The 20,901-nt window shown below is 42.8% G+C and overlaps 1 long non-coding RNA gene across 1 annotated transcript; it reads left to right on the top strand.

The window, feature by feature from the left end:
- Positions 1-4,723: 4,723 nt before the first annotated feature.
- On the top strand, positions 4,724-6,832 carry LOC138765139 (uncharacterized). The gene is made up of 2 exons (XR_011358492.1): positions 4,724-5,159; positions 6,717-6,832. It is a non-coding gene; the product is annotated as an uncharacterized lncRNA (long non-coding RNA).
- The last annotated feature ends 14,069 nt before the right edge of the window (positions 6,833-20,901 follow it).

Here is a 20,901-nt window from a genome sequence, read left to right as displayed (position 1 = left end):
CTATTATTACCAGAGAGCTTGCTGCAGTTGGTTTCCTCCGCTCTTTAAATAGACTGTTTACTGAGCAAATTAATATTGCCTTACAATCGGCAGTTCGTTGAGCCCCACCTCATCAGCTGACAGTGTTGGAAGCACATACTCTGAAAGGAAAAATAAATATTTGTATTTATGACCTCAGGATGCCCCAGAAAGGCTTACAGCTAAAAAAAAGTTATTTTAGAAATGTGTTTACTGTTGTCATAAAGGGGATCTAACTTCAAATTTATTCATAGCAATGAAATAATATTGAACTAGCTTGTCTTCGATGATTGTTGGGAGATTGGTGTGAAGTTGGTGAGAGTGGCCCTCTTTGAAAGTGTTTTGGTATCTTTAACCACCATATCGGGGGAAAGCAACGTGCCTGATAGATGGGAGCTTTAACTGTCCGCCACTCCCTCAGTCATGCTCTAGATTATCAGCTTGGACTTTGTGCAGAAAGCTCTAGAAAGGGACATGAGCATTTTGATTACACATACAGCCCATGGTTTAGGGCAATAACACTCAGGGTAAATGTCTGCCATTTGGTGTTTTATTTGAGGGAATGAGATGTACATTATTGCTGGTTCTAAATCCTGGAACACCGAACCCAATGCTATTGGGATCTTAATCCAGAATTCCTAGATATCCACTCCTGTTGCAATGTTCCCACAAAATATCCTTCCAAAAGTCAAGTAAACTTAAGGCCTCACTGAGCAGAGAGTCTTGGATCACAAAGTTTCCACGATCCAGCTTTGAAATTGAATACACTGCAACACTGCAGCAAGGGGGTAACCTATCAGCTTCCTTGTGAGCCTGGTGGACATGTCCTCTTTTCAGATCTGGATTCAGCAGTGGCTGAAATTTAAAATACCCAAGCTTCTCATCGCCTTGTTCTTCCTTCATCTCACCTCTATCACCTCCTCTCACCCATAACCCTTAGAGATCTCCATGGCCAATTCACAATTTATAAAATTCATTGATATTCTTTTGCTTCACTCTTGGCCTCAGAATTTTTAACTACTTGTCCCTGAGCTCTGGAATTCCCTCCTTAAAATGGCCACTTTACTTTCCCTCTTCATTTTCGATCCTCCTCAAAATCCTCCTTTTGGACACTCCCCTCCTTTCATTTTTTTTTGCTCACTACTGATTTAGCCCCATATCAAATTTTATGACATTCTCTTGAGAAGGTGGTGGTGAATTGCGTTCTTGATTTGTCCCAGTCCTTCTGGTAATGATGCACTCCCAGGGTTCCAGGATTTAGAACCAGCAATAACATAGGTCTCATTGATATATTCTCAAGTCAGGATCACTTGTGATCCAAGGGGAACCTGCAGGTGGTGGTGACACCATTCATCTGCTCCCCTGGTCTTCCTTGGTGCTGGAGGACAGGTCTGGGAGGACCGGTCATAGTTGTCCTGAGCTCAGTTCTGACCTCAGTGCCGGCTGCGTGGGGCCTGCAAATTCTTCCTGTGACCATGTGGGTTTTGTTCAGATGCTCCAGTCTCCTCCCACATCCCAAAGATGCGCAGGTTGGTAGGCCAGTTGATCACTGTCCATTGCCCCTAGTGCTTAGGTTATTGGTAGAATTTTGGGGAGTTGATGGGAATATGGGGAGAATAAAATGAGATTCATGTTGGATTGGTGTAAATATATACTGCTCTATGATAATGAGCATCCAAATTGCAAAAGGCCAACGCAGAGCTTAAATAATCAGTGACTTATCAGATTGAATGAATTGTTTCTAGGTTATAAATTATAAACACAAAATATCTTCAATCTCAGAACATGAAGAGTATTTTTCAAGGCTAAGGGAATAATGCAAAGAGGAAGAGGTTAAGATTTCCGAGAAGTTTTCTACAATATAAAAACTTTATACATTTTGGGTGCGTGTTCCGTTAATAAGCATGATGAGTTTGAACATTGCAATAATAGACTATTTCCCCTGAAGCGGTCCCTGAATTTGCTCAGACTTTTATTTTAAATTCCCTTTTGGATGAATAGTTATAATAAGAATGGAGTGTCCTAACAGGAATAGGAAAGTCTCTTCGGGCATGACATTTAGGTTGAGCTTACTAACTTTATCTTCAGTAAATGAAAATCAAAAAATAAAAACTGCAGATTTGCCAGAAATCGGAAGTAAAAATGGACATTTCCGGAAAAACTCAGCAAGACAGACAGCAGAAACAAGTGATGTTTTGGCTACGCAACCTGCAGTGATACGAATATGTAAATATCGATGGATAGCTGGCCCGTCCCCCACTGGTGACTCGCTCCCTGGTAACTCTTTTCCTTGTGACCCTGGAATAAAGGTTGGCCTCCCTCTCCCTGTCCTCAGTCGAGCGCATGGAATCAGGCCAGCTACAAGTTTAAAGTATAATAAAGCCCTCTATTGTTCCTCTTTTTGGAGTTATTGATAGAGCCTATCAGAATCCTTCATCAAAACTAATGTGTTCTTAACCCCATTTCCAATCCAACCTAAAATATTAGATCAAAAACAGTAATATGCTCTGAATCCATTTGTTCTTTAATTTTCTTCCTTGTGAATTTCTTTCAGGACCCCACCAACACCCCCCCCCCCCCGCCCCTTTAGTGTTACAATACAGAGAACGCTTTGAAGCTTCCTTTCTTGGTCATTGGCATTTAGCATGCGAAATGTCTGTATCAATCATGCAGGAGGGACATGATTGGCAGCTAAATGTTCCAGGATTCTGCTGTTTTAGGCATTATAGAAGATGGGGGGGATAAAAGATGGAAGAGTCGCATTACTGTGGCAGGATAGATTGGAGAGCTCATGCAGTGAGGCTATTTGGGAAGAATTGAATGGGAAAAGCATGAAAACTCTAATGGGAGTGTATTATAGACCCCCTAATGGACAGAGGGAGTTAGAGGAGAAAATTTGTAAGGAGATAGCATATATGAGTAGTAAAACATAAGGTGGTGATTGGAAAAGATTTTAAACTTTTCAGACATCGACTGGGACGTCCATTCTGTAAAAGGGCTGGATGGGTTTGTCAAATGTGATCAGAAAGTTTTCTAAATCAATACATTGAAGAACCGTCTAGAGAGAGGGCAGTATTGGATCTCCTATTAGGGAACGAGATAGGTCAGATGACAGAGGTTTGTGTTAGGGAACACTTTGGGTCTAGTGATCATAATACTATTAGTTTTAGGTTAATTATGGCGAAGGAGAATCACCTTAAAATTATCCTATCACATACCTTTTTTTTTAGATATAACCTAATTTTGTGATTTCCTACCATATTTTAAGTCTACTTCAAGCATATTACATGGTCTACTTAAACCATAAAGTGCAACATGTCATTGAAAATTCATTTTCTTCATTTGTACTTGGACGTCTTCCCTGCTGATCTTGGTGCAGTCAGTGACGAACATGGTGAAAAGTTTCACCAGGACATTGTGACCATGGGCAACTGGAATCCATCAACGTTGGCCTACTATTGTTGGGCACTAATATGAGGCATTAGATGCTGAGTATTAATGAAAATCAGCGGGAAAACAATTTTAGGCCCGTTAAACCAATGCAATGGGTCATCATCATTAGGCGATTAAACATGCCAAACTCAATAAAAGTTCATTTAACATTTCCCCAACTTCCTACATGATACAGCAAATTTGAAATTATCTTTGTGTTCAGCTTGAAGTTGTCTGTCGTAGTCCCCAAATTTTTTTTTTCAGGAAGCAAACCTTTTGAAAAAAATTGTTGCCCAGTGTGATTAGCATTGAATCCGCACCCAGATGAATCCAGGGAATCGATGAATGTCATTAAACAAGTCCAGAATAGATGGGGTGGATTGAATTCCAAGAGGAAGGGGCAAGGAGAAGGGTAGGCCAGCCTAAGGTGCAGCAGATTAGGGTCAGCGAGAGGGAGGAATGTAAAGTGGTATGATGAGCAAATAGGAAAGGGAGCAATGGACGGTGAGTGCCTGGGAGCAAAGGGCCAAAGGAGACTGGGCGTGGCATTGTAGGAAGTGGGAGGTCAGTAGGCTCCTGCTTAAACTGAGGGGTGGAAAAAAAGGCCACATGTATTGCAAGAGGATAAAAGAAAAGCATTAGTTTAAATGGGAATAATAAAGAAATATTGCTTGTAAGAACTGGGATACTGAATAATAGATAGTTAAGACCGAATACGAGAGAATAGGGAAATGGATGGTCATGTTAATTTTATTTATATGTTTGAAAAGATAGTGAGATGGATAGGACACAATTTCAATGTGATGGGATGGTGGATGGATAGAATTCAATGTGTGCGAGATGGCAGAAGGATGTCAAAATCCACTTATTACAATGGTAGCTATACATTAAGAAGGACTTTAATAGCTACAAAATAATTGTCGACCTTGGTCCATCAATTCAAACAAGAGCCAGAACTCAGCCATAGAAGGGCTCTATTATTTAAATGAAATTCTCCTACTAGTTGAGGAAAATCAAAAGCATCCTGTGATTTCATCGTCTCCCTTTATATCCATAACATCACCCCTTTCATTTTTTTTTTTAAAAAAACATTTAGATATACAGCACAGTAACAGACTTTCTGGCCCTTGTGCTCATGCTGCTCAAATACCCCAATTAATGTACAATGCTGGCATGTTTGTTTTGAACAGTGGAAGGAAACTGGAGCACCCGGAGGAAACCCACGCAGACAGGGGGAGAACGTACAAACTCCTCATCGACGGTGCCAGATTCTAACCTGGCTCGCTGGCGCTATAACAGTCCTGTGCTAACCACTACACTAACTGTGCCGACCTCGACTTTCCATTTTCCTCCCTTCAAAGGGTCCTGACCCGAAACGTTGACTGGCCATTTCTACCCATAGATGCTGCCTGACCGCTGAATTCTTCCAGCAGCTCGCTCTATGTTTACCTGTTCTCTCTGGGAAGATTGTGGAATTCACCTCCCTGACAACACTCTTTACAAATCCCAAGGTTGAATTGCTTGGTGGAAACATTTCCAACACAGTTCAAAAAGGTACTGTGTGAAATAGTGATCTCATTGTTTTGTCACGAGGATAAGAGTTGATTACAAAAGTGTAACCATGAGAACCAGGACAACAGGCAATGCTGAACAGCACGCAAGATAAAAGCAATGGAGCCAAATGATGCAAGATGGCTCAAACATGCAAGGTTTGCTTTTATTCTGTTTCGATGTCAGTCATGTCACTCTTGAAACATTAGCCGCACTGCTGGAATTGATAAATGGAACTGATGCTTAAATAACTCTCATCATTCATACAGAGAGCCTGATGGCACTTAGAATGTTGCCAGTAGAGTTCAATATCATTTAAAGAGCTTTCTAATTATTGATCGTTCCTGGGATTTCAGTTTATCACTCAGAGTACTCATCATGTTTACTATTGGCTTCCAGTAGTTGACCAATACTGGATCGGCATGGATAGCATTGCGGTTAGTGCCAGTAACCCAGGTTCGAATCCAGCGCTTTATGTTCTCCCTGTGTCTGCACGAATTTCCTCCAGGTACTCTGGTTTCCTCCCACCTTTCAAAAACAGGCAGGGATTGTAGGTTAATTAGAACATTTGGGATGGCACGGGTTCATGAGCCGGGAGGGCCTTATGCCCAAATTAAATTTAATTAAAATACTGAAACTATTAAACCCCCTAACTACTGATGATATTTAATTGTGGAACCATGCTGAGGCCTCATAGTTCCAGCGTCCCAGAGACAATGATCATGTTAGTGTATGTTCTCCCTGCGACTGTGTAGATTTCCTTCAGGTGCCCCAGTCTTTTCCCACATCTTAAATGCATGCTGGTCCAGTAAGTAAATTGGCCACTCATCAAGATTCAAGACTCTTTTATTGTCATGTAATAAGACAGATGTAAAATTACATGAAGTTGCATTCAGTCTGCCATAAGGCAAAGATTCGCTGCCAGCAGAAATTGCCCGGCGCCCCTTACAGTCAGAGAAAGAGAAGCAAAAGAGAGCCCCGCAAAAGTCACTGAGTGTCTGTGGATTTGCACCCAGCAGGACCTCAGCCTTGGCAGCCGCACAGACTCCTATTCAAACCAAGCTCCAGTTCCTAACCTCCGGCACCTCTGCGGGAGCTCTTCCTGCCCTTGGCACCGTCTCGCATCTCGATTCCGATCATTGGTACCCCTTCAGCCAATCTCAAGCAGTCCGCAGCCTGGTGCGAGTCCTTTGACCGCAAGTCAGAAGCAGTCGCAGCCTGCGTGGATTCCTTGCCTCGAGTCACCAAACCCCGCTGCCTGAGTGTTCTTCAGCTGCAGAGCCTCAGTGGTCCGCCGCTGTGGACACCATCCTGTAGGGTCATCTCTCAGATGGGAGGGGAAGGAGAGTGGTATTCTCCCCTTTTCTGGTGCCTTGTGCCAGTCCTCTGCTTCCCCAGAGTCTCCAACCCTTCATGTCACTGCCAGCACTGGTGCCGCCATCTTGGGCACAGAACCTACAGTCGCAGGATTTTAAAGTAAACCACCATTGGTTCCTTTAAAAGGCTGTTTAAAGCCTGCACTAAGCTGTCAGTAGTTGGACTGCATGGGAGAACCCTGCGGAGGAGTGCTGTGTTTCCGCTTCCCTGGGTCTGCCCCAACAGCAGAGCTGCCATTATTTTTACCATTTGTGTAAAGTACTTTACTCATGATTTATTACTGTATATTTATACCTCTGTATTTGTACAGTCAGTTTGTTTACATTTATTTCTTACAGAACCGATTACAATTACCTGTAATTAGAAATTCTGTCAGGCCCGAAGAAAAAGAATCTGTATGTGATGCCATGTCCTTACTCTGAACTTTGAAAAAAAGACTTTCATTGCACCTGTATATTGTAGTGATGTATATTATGAAGGACTCATGTCCATGCTGTTTTACTCAATGACTATCTGTGGAGTCATACAACACAGAAACAGGTTCCACAGCCCACTGAGTCTGTGCCAGCATTTGTCCACCCATTTACAATTGTCCTACACAAATCCCACTTTTCCCCACATTCTCCTCAACTCTCTCCAAGATCACCGCACGCCTGCCCTCGAGGGCCAATTAACGTCAACACTGCACATCTTGAGGATGTGGGAATAAACTGGAGGAGCCCACACGGTCACAGGGAGAAGGTGAAAAATCAACCCAGCCGGCACCCGAAGGTGCAGGATTGAGCCCAACTCTCCGGCATGGTGAGGCACCAGCTCTCTTTGCTGACTCACTGGATCAAACAGATCCCTCTCTCCTCAATGTAATCTGAAATATAACATTTTGGCCAATCAGCCAGCCACCACTGCTTGATGGTCCTCTCGTTCCACTCTCGGTGTCCAGTCATTGCAGTGTGCATCTTCACCACAATGAGGTACCACCCCCAGAAACCTACGTCTCCACCATCTGGAGGAAGCAGAGTTGCAGGGGGAGTACCACCATCTTCAAGACGACTTGTCCCACACGATGTCACTCTGTGATAGTTATAAAAACAGTGCTGGAGAAACTCAGCAGGTCAAACAATGCTCTTTATGTAACAAAAATATAAAGATAGAAGCATAGAAACATATAAAAATAGGTGCAGGAGTAGGCCATTTGGTCTTTCAAGCCTACACCACCATTCATTATGATCATGTCTGATCAGTACCCGGTTCCTGCCTTCTCCCCATACCCCTTGATCCTCTTAGCCACAAGGGCCAAATCTAACCTACTCTTAAATATTAACAAGGAACCAGCCTCAACTATTTCCTGTGGCAAAGAATTCCACAGATGCACCACCTAATAAGAGAATAAATTTTTCCTCATCTCAGTCCTAAAATACTTCCCCCTTATCCTTAAACTGTGACGCCTCATTCTGGTTTTTCCCTGCATTGGAAACAACCTACCTGTGTCTAGTCTGTCTAAACCTTTAAGAATTTTATATATTTCTATAACATCCCTGTAGAGCGTGTTGAAAGAACCAAAGACTTGTTGATCCAAACCAAGGCTTTTATTAACTAAAAGACTGGAGCATATCACAAGTAGGTCGACCAGTCCAGAATGACCTGGTCTGGCTAGGAGCAATCCTTTAAGACCTGTCAGTAGGTGGTGCTATACTCTCAGCCAATCACAGTCATCCTACACTACCATCTGTACATAGACACATTGGTGATAGAATCTAGGTGTGGCTACACTCTCAGCCAATCACAGTCATCCTACACTACAATCTGTACATAGACACATTGGTGATAGAATCTGTACTATCACAATCCACCCCCCCCCCCAACCCCCATCTTCTAAATTCCAGAGAATACAAGCCTAGTCTATCCAACCTTTCTTCATATGCAAGTCCTTCCATCCCTGGTATCAGTTTAGTGAGTCTTCTCTTCCACCCCCTCCATGCCAAGGATGTCCTTCCTCAGATAAGGAGACCAAAACTGCACGCAGTACTCCAGTCCTGTCTAGCCGTAGCAGGAACTCTGTACTCCTGGACTCAAATCCTCTTGCAATGAATAACACACAATTCAAGGTTATGTGGTAAGGAGGGTTTTGTTTTTTTTTTGAATAGGTTTTGTTTTTTTTTTGAGTAGGTTTATGTTGGAAAGCTCAATATCGTGGGCTGAAGGGCCTGTACTTTGCTGCAATGCTCTATGTTCACAGTCAGATTTTAAATAAAGGGGTGATCCACAACTCCAAGTGCCAGAGTAGCTAAGGAAGAGAGGAGGACCATACAAGAGGAAAAAGGAAATTCTAGGGCAAGAATGATCAGACTCACAGTAACTGGTCTAATTTGCCACTGCCTGTGACCACAATGAACTTGTGTCACCCATTACAACTCATACGACTCCATTGGGAAGTGACTAGAGCAGAGTTAGATTCACCTCCTGGTCACAGTGTGCCAGGAACAAGATTGATCAGGTTATCCATGAGCCTGCTCCATGGAAATGGGGACTAATGCTTTACCTAAAAAGCAGTCAGCCCCTCCCGTGATCACTGATATCTTTGGTGCTGACTGAAGAATTATTTCAACATAGGAAATTCCCCCGACATCTCTTAGAAACACACAGTGAAACCTCAGGGGATTTCCAAAACCATTTATAGTTTCCTTACCCACAGAATTCTCAGACCCAAAGAGTTGTTATATCACAGAAAGTGATCATTCAGCACATGGAAGCTTCATATTGTGGCCTTTGACACTTGGGAATTAATACCACAACTATTCTGCGCTCAAAGCTGATTTCTTCCATTATTTGAGGCACAGGACCTTTGCTGAGCTCTGCGCTTGCTCAGTTTGTTAAGTAAATGCCTTGGATGGGAAGTTGAATGAGGAAGAGTAGGATACTGCCAGCACTAGCTAGTTGTTTTGAAGCCAGCAAAGGCCCAGTAATAAGGGGGTGGGCAGTGGAGATGTGCTGTCCGAGAACACATCGCCACAAGGTTTACAAGCACAGGCTCGGTTTCCTTGTCAAGATGGAAATGTAGCATCAGCTTGTGACTTGAATGGTTTTATTCTCACATATGTTACTGGGTATATTATATTCTTTATTATATATTAATATGTCTTTAAAAGAGATAGATTGTGGGGGGTTAGTGTAGATCACTATAAACAGTGTAAGACTTCACATCCCAATTAAAATGCAAGAACTTTGCTGCAGTGAAGTATTGAGGCACTGAGTGCCTTTGCAAAGGAATTTTCAAAAGCAGGTGCAAATGGAGAAGTACGGTGGGGTGGGGGTGGGGGGGGGGGGGGCTCAAGTGCTGATAAGATTGAGTTTGGAGCCCTGCAAGAAGTTCTGGTGTTTACAAGGAAAGAGAGAGAATTCAGTTTGACAGTTCTGCAGTGACTTCTGGAGGTTGTAACATGATAAGCTGGTAAGCTGGCTTGTTAAAACTCCATTTTGAAGATGGGTTGTGAGTTATGAGTTCAGCCTGTTGAAAAACTCTTGTAGTCCATACAAGAGGAAATGGCTGGCTAGAGTATTTCTCCTGAAATAAGGGAAACAAGAGGAACTCTGTGGTGACCTGGAAGAAGAAGTTATCATTTGTAAAACCCATGATGGGTCAAGTGGCTGACCAGAGGAAATTAGTTTGTGTGTGTCCAACGAGCAGTGAATCTCTTTCTGAAACCAACAAGAAACTTCCTGAGCAGTAACCATTTACCTTTAACCACCAGAGCCTGGTAAAAATTCATAAATGTACAATTTTGTGCACAGTACAAGAATTGCCTGATACCGGTGAACTTGGAAGAGTGAGAAGTGAGATTGGACTGTGAATCAAAGAACTTTCCTGGACATATACACATTACATACGCTTAGAATTAGAAGAGGGCTAAGTTAGGTTAATAGTAATAAGTTAAAGTTTGATCCTGTTTTTATGTTTAAAGAAAATTAAAAGCAACTTTTGTTTAACTAACCATTTCCCTTGGTGAATTTCTATTGCTGCTGGGTTTTGGGGTCCTCTGGACTCATAATACATGTAAAAGCTTCATCTTGTGAGCTATAAACTCATGCAGCTGGTAGAGGAATAATAACAAATAGGCAAAGAAATAAATAAGACCACAACATAGGGAATAGCATACTGATGGCAATGTGAAATTAATTCCAAAATGAAAATACACATGAGTAGCAGTTGGGTTCACTAAAACATTCTTAGAAGTATGTTTTCTGATTGTTCAGGTTAGGAATTGATAGTTGCTCATTTCAAAACGACTTGCTGGGAAGTGTGCACACCATTGTGGCTGGTGCAAGCTAGCATTCTGCCTTAAGTGAATAATATGTTTCTCTTTGCTGCAATAGGGAGGCTCTTTTCCAAAGTCAGATGGAGGAGAGGGAATATCTGTTCTAACAGACGGCCTAACTGATGAAACACTAGGAACACATCTGTCCCTTCAACTGTTCACCACCCCCAAAGAGTCAAGGAAGCAATACAGGAAATGTAGCGCCACTAACGGCAAAGCTACAGAAGAAAACGCCTGGCTCAGGTTGAGATGAGCAGGAAAAACTCTTTAATTCTCTTTCCAGCCATCTTTGATGTCACTTCCCGTTCGGCCATCCCGAAACTGGAAGTGACGTCATGATCCCATGCATTACTTGGTTCGTGGGCTTAGGGCCCAAAGTGGAGGGGGCCCAGCGCCATCTTAGCACGGACCCCCGGAACGTATGGTCGGCCACCATTACAGGGACGATTCGCATCTGAAACCCCGCCCCCAGATGCCACTACAGGAACCAACATTTCTTTTGGCTTCTTCCTAAAGAAATGGCTCACGGTTTTCAGACAGTTGCTGATAAATCAAGGAAGGAAATCTGGACAAAACATTTTCACCCACTACTATAGAAGCGGAAACGAATAGCATAGGTACATATAGCCAGATAAATGGGAACAAAGGAATGCAGGACATGATGTTAGTTATGGAATTAAACAGTATCTTGGTGTTGACCAGCTAATGCTTTCTTTAAGTGATGGTGTTCAAGGTTTCGATGCCAGACCATTACCAGATCATTTAGTGTTTGCTGATTTCTTGCTTGGCAACAGCATATATTTAGATGTGCCATGCAAGGTTTTTCCTGTATATTTCTTGTAACTTTTTCAAACTGTAGGTCATTCGACCACAGTGGATACTTCAGCCAAACCCAGTCCTATCCTCTGTCAATATCCAGCATTAACTCACTGAAATAGCAATAAGAGAAATGCAAGATAGAAAAGAACTTACCTGTATGTTGAACCTTCCACAAGCTTGTGATGTCCTCAAAGTGCCTTGCAACCCATTTGCTCATCACAAGCTTCGATTAATGACAAATTAATGACAAGGTAATGATCTGGTCAGTATTTCCCTATTATCACCTGCTGCTTATGAGACATTCCTGTTTGCAAATTGCTGTGCTATATGACAACTAGCTGTCAAAATAAAGGACTTCAAGAACTCAGGATGTCATGAAAATGTTTCATTAAGAAGATTTCTTTACTGACTAAATTTCCTGAAACCCTTGAGTGAAGATGCCAACCATTGGCCACAGTAAGTCATCAGTTACACATCAAACACATCAGAGAACAGCAGCAAAAAAAAAAGGCCCTTTGGCCACATGAGGACAAACTAAAACTCTGCTGGTTGCAAAGGAAGCAAATCTTTCCATTCCCTGCTTATTCATGTCCAGAGCCTCTTAGATGCTACTACAGTTAAAAACTCCAGTATCAGGCATCTATGGGGTTGGTAAATGGCAGATAAATGAATTCTCCGGCTGCTTGAGATTGCATGTTGCATGATTGGCAAACTAATCGCTCAGGGGTGCCAATTTTAAACATTGCATTTTTTTTTTTTTTAAATCCTATTTATTTTCCATGGTTTTTTTTTACTGGTTGCTTGAGGCTGGCAGTTGCTTGAATTCTGGATAATGGAGATTTTTATCATATTATACCTCCTTCTTCCATTACTCCTGCAGCCCATTTCAGGGCCCCATCATTCTCTGCCCCTCCTTTAAACTTTCCCCACCTCACCTTAAACCAAGGGTGACCAAACCTTTATGAATGTGAACCAAACAATATTAAGCCCAGTAGTTTTCAACCATTTAAACTGTAAAAAAACATGGTTGTAGCAGGCGCACAGCATTGCAAACTGCCACCGTCAGTTCACAGACTTACCTGACACATCACGGGCTAGCAGTGCTGCGTACCAAAGTATAGCAAGTGGATCAGATGAAGCCCTGCTTAAAAATGTGGAGCGCTAATGGCTCATAGTTTTAACCTGTTGGTCCTGTGGACCAGCAGCTGTTCACTAATTAGCTCATTTACAGACAGGGAATAAAAGGTCTGTGTATGTCTGCAATAAACAAGTAGTGAGTTGACTATCTTTGCCTTTAATTAGTAGCATCTACCAAAGTAGTTGCTACATGGTGTTTTTAAGACCAGAAAATCCTTATGTCATCCAAAATTCATTTTCTATCAAAACATCTATACTGTGTGACATTACTGAACAGTTTAACTGTTGACGTTACAGTAATTTATTGATATTACAGACATTTCTGTATCTGATGCTCTTTAATTTAATTTAAATGAATGCAATAGAACTCTTTAAAAACTATTATTCAAAGGCAATCTAAAACAAAAACCTGGGTGCAAAATAGGAACAGGAGAAAAGATCAAGAAAGGGACAAGGCTTTTTCCAACATTCCTCCACAACTCTCAGTGAATACAGTTCATGGCCCAAGAGTCCACATTAATAATTATGATGCAATGTGTAAACATGTGGATAGACTATTAAAGTTACCAGATTCCTTGCAAATCAAACACACTTGACTTTTGGAGAAAGTATTTTTGTGGATTTTGGCACCTCCTCTGATACTCCTGCACTGGGTGCCCTCCTGTCTGGACCAGTGGCCATCCTGAGCTCGAAGCATCCAAGTTGCACTCCTTGCCCCTGGTTGTTACCTCTGCCCCCCAAAGTGATCAGCTCCCGGGCATCCATTGGCACCCTCATGAATGCTGGTCCCTTTACCCAGTTCCCACAAGCCGCTCGTCAGTGGCCTGATGTGAGGCCTTTGGCTGCTGTCCCCTGTGATGGTCTGCTGCAGTAGCCCTCTACCCTGCAGGGTCCTCTTCCAGGCTTCTTCTTGACAGGAAGAGGGCAGGGCAGTGAGGGGGAGGGAGGGGGAGCGGGTGCCAAGTCTGCTGCTCCCCCCTGAGTCTGCAACCCTTGTGGTCTGGGCTGCTGAACATGAGCATGGAAGTTCATGTATTTTCCATAACATAGAGCCTCTGCCAGCCCTGCTCTATTGGGCAGTATAAACCTGCATTGATCCTGGGTCTGCACCAGTGGTGGATTACACTAGATTTGTTGCAATATCCCAGTTGTTTTACTGTGCTGCATTTATCTTCAGCTTTACCTCACAGAATCTGATGAATGTGCAGAAAGCACATCAGCGCAACCACTTCCTCGGGAATTTTTGGAGATCTTGGAAAACGGAAACCTTGAAAAGCGTCCACAGAAGTGCAGTGGAAAGTATGCTGACTGGCTGCATCACGCACGGTTTGTAGCACCAATACCTCTGAGCGGGAAGCCCCGGATTCAGCCCAGGAAATCACAAGCAAAACCCTCCCCACCATCGAGAACATCTACAGGGAACGCAGCTATCAGAAAGCAGCAACAATCATCAAGGATCCACACCACCTAGGACATGTTGCCGCCATCATGAAACAAGATTCAAACCACCAGGTTCAGGAACAGCTGCTACCCCTCCACCATCAGACTCCTATACAAATGAGTCAATCAGAGACTTTGTTTAAGGTCTCTTACTTTGCATTTAATGTATAATAATTTCTGTATTTGGACAGTTTGTTCACGTTGCTTTGTTTATTTGCATTTCTCTCTTTTGTATACATATCTTTCTTCTTGAGTTCAGTTTACATTTACGAACAAGTCAAAATTCTGCCTTGTCCGAAGGAAGAAGAATCTCAGGGTTGTATGCGATGTCATGTATGTACTCTTGACAATCGATCTGAACTCTGACTTTGAACGGTCTCTGACCTTAGCTCCTAACTCTGGTTCTCTTTCCACAGATGATACTTGGATCGTTGAGTGTTGCCAGCATTTTTCTGTTTTACTTCAATTTTCCAACATCTGCAGTTTATTTACTTAAGTTCTGAGACTCCCTTGAGCTTGAAATGTTAACCACCATTAACTTGTGTAACTCTTCCATATCTGGGGGATAATTTTGACTTCAGCTAATACTGAAATTCCTACAATTTTGGATCAACTACCCAGTGAATATCTCTACCCCTGGTTACTATTTATTGATTGAGGCTAATATCGGTAGCGCACCAATACAACAGACTATCACAAGCTGCCACCTGCTATAGGGATTTCTGGTGGGGAGAACAGTGCCAAACAATGAATGGAGTGACAGCCTTGAGCATTTTACATGAAAAGTAGAAAGAATGCAGATACTGAAAATCTGAAATAAAAACTGAAAATGCGAAAAATAAGTTCTGACTGTAATGTTAATGCTATTTCTCCCTATGCAGAATATTTTTAGTTTTTCTTACCCCTTTAACGTTTCTGACATTCGATAGGTTTAGAGCTCTTTCTGTCTTTCTGGTTAGATTCTATATTGGAGAATTTGGACTGAGTCGGTTTGAGTGTAACCCAGGAAGGAGCTACAAGTTATGCAAGAGCGCTTTCACCTTATATTTTCCACCCAAAAGTTTATCATTTAGCATGCCAGATTTAAACTCTACATGAATATACTAAATAATGCAAGCTTGGAAACCTTAGAATATTATTAAAGTCATGGTTGAATGCCAAGTAAATGGACAAATATTTCAGGCTCTGAAACCTGACATCTCTAGCCGCACTCGTCCATCTGCTACTGAAATCCTCTTTGCTCATTTTCAATTTAAAATTTAAATTTAGACATACAGCACAGTAACAGGCCATTTTGGCTCACGAGTCCATACCGCCCATCTTACACCCAATTAACTGGCATCCCCGGTACATTTTGAACAGTGGGAGGAAACCGGGGAAAATCCCAACAGACACGGGGAGAACATACAAGTTCCTTACAGACAGCGAGGGATTCGAGCCCCAGTCCCGATCACTGGTGCTGTAAAGGTGTTGTGCTAACTGCTACGCCAACCGTTCCCCCCATTACATCCTTGCTCCTTCCGTCCTTGCTTATTCCAATGAGGTTCTGTTCAGCTCCCCATCATGTAGCCTCCTTTAGCTTCAGCTCATCTAAGCCCCTGCTGCCTCTGTCCTAATTTGCATTCGCATCCACTCTCTATGACCCTTGTTCTCTCCCAGTGTGACAATGAGTCATACCCTCATTCCTTTCCATTCCTGTAACTTACTGCTGCACGGCAAACCTCTGAGACCTCGCTGCTCTTTTAGCATCTTGGGCTGACTCATTTTTCATCTACCCAGTATTTGTGGTTATGCTTTTAATGCCCTAAACTTACCTCTCAGCTCACTCCAAGAAGCCTGCCTTCTTTTGATTCTTTTGACCTTTGTTGCTTCCCAAGGCAAACAACGACAACGTAGAGCTCTCAATAAAATATTCTTGTTGAAGGCTCTCAATTAACAGTCGTGTCGGGTGCAACAATGTACCAAGAATCAGATAAAAAGTCGTATGTGTATTTATTATTAAAGGTACACTATAACTTTAAGTAAATCTCGGAGTGGGGGGGGGGGTGGAGGCCTGGCTTGATATGTAGCTAGGTGTCAGATTTTGTTTGATAATGCAATAGGGAGGCATCCTTGGTCATTTTACTATGTTATCAATCAGGATAAATGCAACAGCTCTATCTTGACTGGATATGCCTCATTGGCTGCATCTTTGGATTTTAGATTAATATCCTTGCCTTTAACATTCATGGACTCAACAAATGTCATTGATTTGGTTTGTGATTTTTTGGGGAGAGCGACGGGTGTTCAAGAATGAAGTCCCACATAACATGGAACCGAATCTCCCCAAATAACATTGATTAGAGCATCAGAAGAAACTATAGAACCATAGAACACTGTAGCACAGATACAGGCCTTTTGGCCCTTCTAGTCTCTGCCTAGATCTGCCTAGCCCCACTGACCTGCACTATCCATAGTCCTCCATACCCCTCTCATCCTGTCGAATTTCCTGTAAAATGTTGAAAATGAGTCCACATTCACCACTCCAGCTGGCAGCTCTTTCCACACTCCCACCACTCTCTGCATGAAGAAGTCCCCCCTCATGCTTCATTTCAACCTCTCCCCTTTCGCCCTTAACTCATGTCCTCTGGTTTGTTCCCTCGGTGGGGGAAAAACCTACCCTACATTTACTCATCATTTTAAATACTTCTATAAAATCTCCCCTCATATTATTTTTGTTTGGTACCTTTACAGTGTTTGCAAATACATAATGGAATAATCTTCCGGAGGAAATAGTTGAGGCCGGGTCAATTCTTTCATTTGAGAGGAGGCTGGATATATACATGGATAAGAGGGGGTTGGAGGGTTATGGGTGGAGAATAGGCAGGGGGAGCTTGTGGAGTTGTTTGAGTGAACCGGTGTGGACTTGTAGGGCCAAGATGGCCTGTTTCCATGCCCTAAACTGATATGATATGATATGATACTCTTCTACAATCCCATCCTAATCTGTTTAACCTTTCTCTGTCATTCAGTTCCTGAAGTCCGGGATAGGCTTGGATATTAAAGATGATAAACTAAATGGTGTTGTATGAAGCAAAGATACAGATCAGCTGTGAATGCTCAAACAGGTCTGGACTAACCCTTGATGATACATCTGTTGGCGAGGGAAACAGGACCATCTGTGCCTGAGTTGTTGGAGAGCAGCAGTGATGTGTTCCTTTTTTTTTGTTGCAATATGCAGCATTTTAATGATGTAAAGTTCAGGCACAAGAACTTCTTACCTTTTGATGATCTTTCCCTTATGACATGCACAGATAAATCACATAAAAGTTCAACAGTGCTCTCTTGACAAGCTCTGGTGGATCAGCCCATCGATCTGGGAATAAATCGGTGTGTTGACATCTGACCAAATGTCAGGTTCCTCAGTGCATTACTGCCCTCAAAGAGGATCTCTGTCCTAAACCACGCTTTGCTCAGAGAGCAGTTTTCCCATCTGGATCCGTTCATTCTGACTGAAAAATCTGCTTTTAATTATTAAAGATAAACACTTAGGTCAAAGTAGCTCGCTGGTCTGTTTTTCTTCCCTTAAAAGGGGATCACCAAGTACTTTCCTGTCTCTGTTTTATGACTAATAAACTGAAACAGGCAGCCCTTCCAACTCTCCACTCCTGCTCCCTTTGAGTAATGACTTAATGGGCTTGCTCTCTCTTCTTAATCCCAAGGCGTGGAAACTACGATGTTCCATATCGCTTCCCACTGTCGCCTTTCCCAAGATCTGAGGATCGCTGAGTTTCCTCTTTCTTCTGTCACCAACTGTTTAAAACCCATAAATAAATAAATATGAAGCTGACATCTTTGCTGGGATGCAAATTGGGTTAATTAGTTTGGCCTCCTGTGAAAGGGGAACAAATACCTGTATTTACATTGGCTTTCACAAGTTCAGGGCATCTGACAGTACTTTACACCCAAAGAAAGTTGTGTGAATTATTGTCACCTTCCTCATGTAGAAAACACAGAAGCCATTAAAATTAATCCCTGGTCACGTGCATTACCCAATTATGTTCATATGTCATTTTTGCATCAATGGTCATTTCATCACAGCAGTCACACACAGGATGCTGTCATTCCTTGCACAACATTCCTTTCAGAAAATTGGTGGGCCACAGGGCAAAGTTGTCCTGGAACCAGTTTATTCCTAGGTAACCATTGGGGATGTCAGATTGAAATGGGGTGTCTCTAAATGAGGACTTCGTTAACCTATGACAATGCCCCACATTCGCCCATCACAGCACCAGCACCCTTCACCCTCAACACCCTGATCCTAGATCAGCAAGTGGGTCCGGGATTCGAATCTAGCACTGACTTTAAGGAGTTTGCTTGTTCTCCCATGTCTGCGTGGGTGTCCACTGGGTGACCCAGTTTCCTCCTGCACTTCAGAATGTATGGGAGTTGCACAGTTGCTGCAGAGAAATGGATCGGAGGTCAATCCACAGGACCATAAGAGTTGCAGAGAGGATCACTGGAGTCTCCCACCGCACCGCACCCCCCCCCCCCCCCCACCTACATTTGACGTGATCTACCAGGATTGTTGTCTGAAGACAAAATCATGAAGATCCCTTTCAGCTGCTCCAGTCGGGTAAGAGATACAGGAGTATTAGAGCCAGCACCACCAGGTTGACGGACCGTTCCTTCCCAAGGCCAGTGAGAATGCTGAACAACTGCTCACACTAACCATCTGAGACTCTCAGTTGCACAAAGCAATATTTATTTATTTATTTTATAGATAAAATAGTTGTCCTACATATGTATTGTCTGTCTCTATGTGTGCTATGTCAGGTTGTGTGTCTGCGTGTTTTGCACTGAGGACTGGAGAACGTTGTTTCATTGGATTGTACTTGTACAATCAGATGACAATAAACTTGACAAGATGAGGTAAACTGGGTGTAAATTGGGCAGCACTGACTCGTGGGCCGAAAGTGCCTGTTACTGTGCTGTATGTCTAAAATTTTTTTGTAATTAATCGGTGGAAGGATTGAAGCCTGTGGTTGGGGTGAAATCTGGCTTCAGGTCAGGAGGGTGGGCATACTTGGAGTTGGGAGTCTGAATCAGGAGGTAAGGCAGGGGATGTCGATTGGTTAGGAGATTGTGGGGATAGTTGAAGGTTCAGGAATGTAACAGATTGGACAGTCAGGATGATTGGGGATTGAGGGAACCAAGGCCTTGGAAGGTAAGGGAATTAGGAAAAGTATAGGGTTGGGTGGCTGAATTGGTTGGGGCTTCAGCAGATGCATTGACAGTGTTGTGCTGACTGCCACAGTAACCATGTCGCCAAGGTCTGAATCCAATAAGGACAACTCTGCTCCTCCCAAAACTTAGCAGTATATTTCTGAATATAAAAATATGCAATGACTATTTAGTGATACCTGAAATGTAGAGTGCACTAGAATGTATCCTTCATGTAACTGAAAGGCAACAGCCCTGAGCGGGTGTAATGGTCTATCTGTTCTCTACGCACCAGCGATAACCACATCCTGAGGGTGAATTGAAAGAATTTGGATTAATACAAGCAAGGAAGAACCTTGCCAATTTTTTCCCCACAGTCTCAAAGCAATTGAGAAATTACTGAGTCATTAGTTTCACAAAAGAGAGTAAAATTGGAAAATAAAAATAGATACAAAATGATTAAGGTAAATAAATAGAACAAACCTCTCCCTTTTGGTTTGGTGTGGAACAATGTCCACCCCTGTACATTGTTTCCCCCCAGAGACCCGCAGTGTCCACAATGCTATGGAAAACAGGAAACCTTGCAGGAATGACATCCGTGTTTGGAATGGGCACCTCGCCCAGAGAGAACCTTTGCTCCAGGGAACAGATTTCTATAAATAGGATCTTTAAATTGATAGGATTCATCCTGTTGCCATCCTGTTCCTGCTCCACCCCAGCCAACCACTGAGTTCCATTCTGACGTGACAAAGGAAGTAAATTAATTAGTTGTGGGGGTCAATATTCCAGGTCAAGAACTTCCTTTTCCTGTTACTAGAGCTCCTGTTTGAGGCTCTTCCACTCCAATCTAAATCTCTAATGGTTTTTTGTAATGATTGACACTCATTGAAATTGGTTACTGGGCAGCCAAGAGACAATGTCACTGATATATCCATTGCAGGACCAAAGGAATTCATTTACTTCTTTATCCATTCTTCACCATCTCATCCTTAGAATGATGCCCTTATGCTCCCAGCTTGCTGTATGAAGAATGTGTCTGTTGGAGGCAGTGTGGAGAGTAGCTATTGATAGAAAACCAGAGAATTCTACAGCAACAGGACCCCATGGCCCATCTACTCTGTCCCAAACAATTTATTTTGCCTAGTACACTGAGCAGAGCCTGCCATAACCCTCCCATTCATAGACCTAGTCAATCTACTCTGAAATGTTGAAATCGAACCCACTGATGGTTTGTTAGCACTCTCAGTCCCTTGGAGAATTTCCCTTAGGGTGGCACAGTTGGTGCAGCAGTTAGTGCAGCACCTTTCCAATGTCAGCGATCGGGACTGGATCATGGTTTGAGTCCCGCGCTGTCTATTAAGGAGTTTGCATGTTCTCCCTGTGTCTGCATGAGTTTTCTCCAGGGGCTCCAGTTTCCTCCCACTCTTCAAAGCATTCCAGGGGTGTAGATTAATGGGGTGTAAATTGGGCATCAGAGACTCGTGTGCCGAAATGTCCTGTTACCGTGCTGTATCTTTAAATTAAAAATTAAATTAAACATTTGACGTTTCACTTGAAAACCATATCCTTTAGTTCGTGATTCACCCAACCTCAGTGGAAAAAGCCTGCTTCC

The sequence above is a fragment of the Narcine bancroftii genome, chromosome 5, assembly GCF_036971445.1.
Source record: "Narcine bancroftii isolate sNarBan1 chromosome 5, sNarBan1.hap1, whole genome shotgun sequence".
NCBI lineage: Eukaryota > Metazoa > Chordata > Chondrichthyes > Torpediniformes > Narcinidae > Narcine > Narcine bancroftii.
Note: the sequence above shows the minus strand (reverse complement) of the source record. Positions and strands in the feature narration are given on the sequence as shown.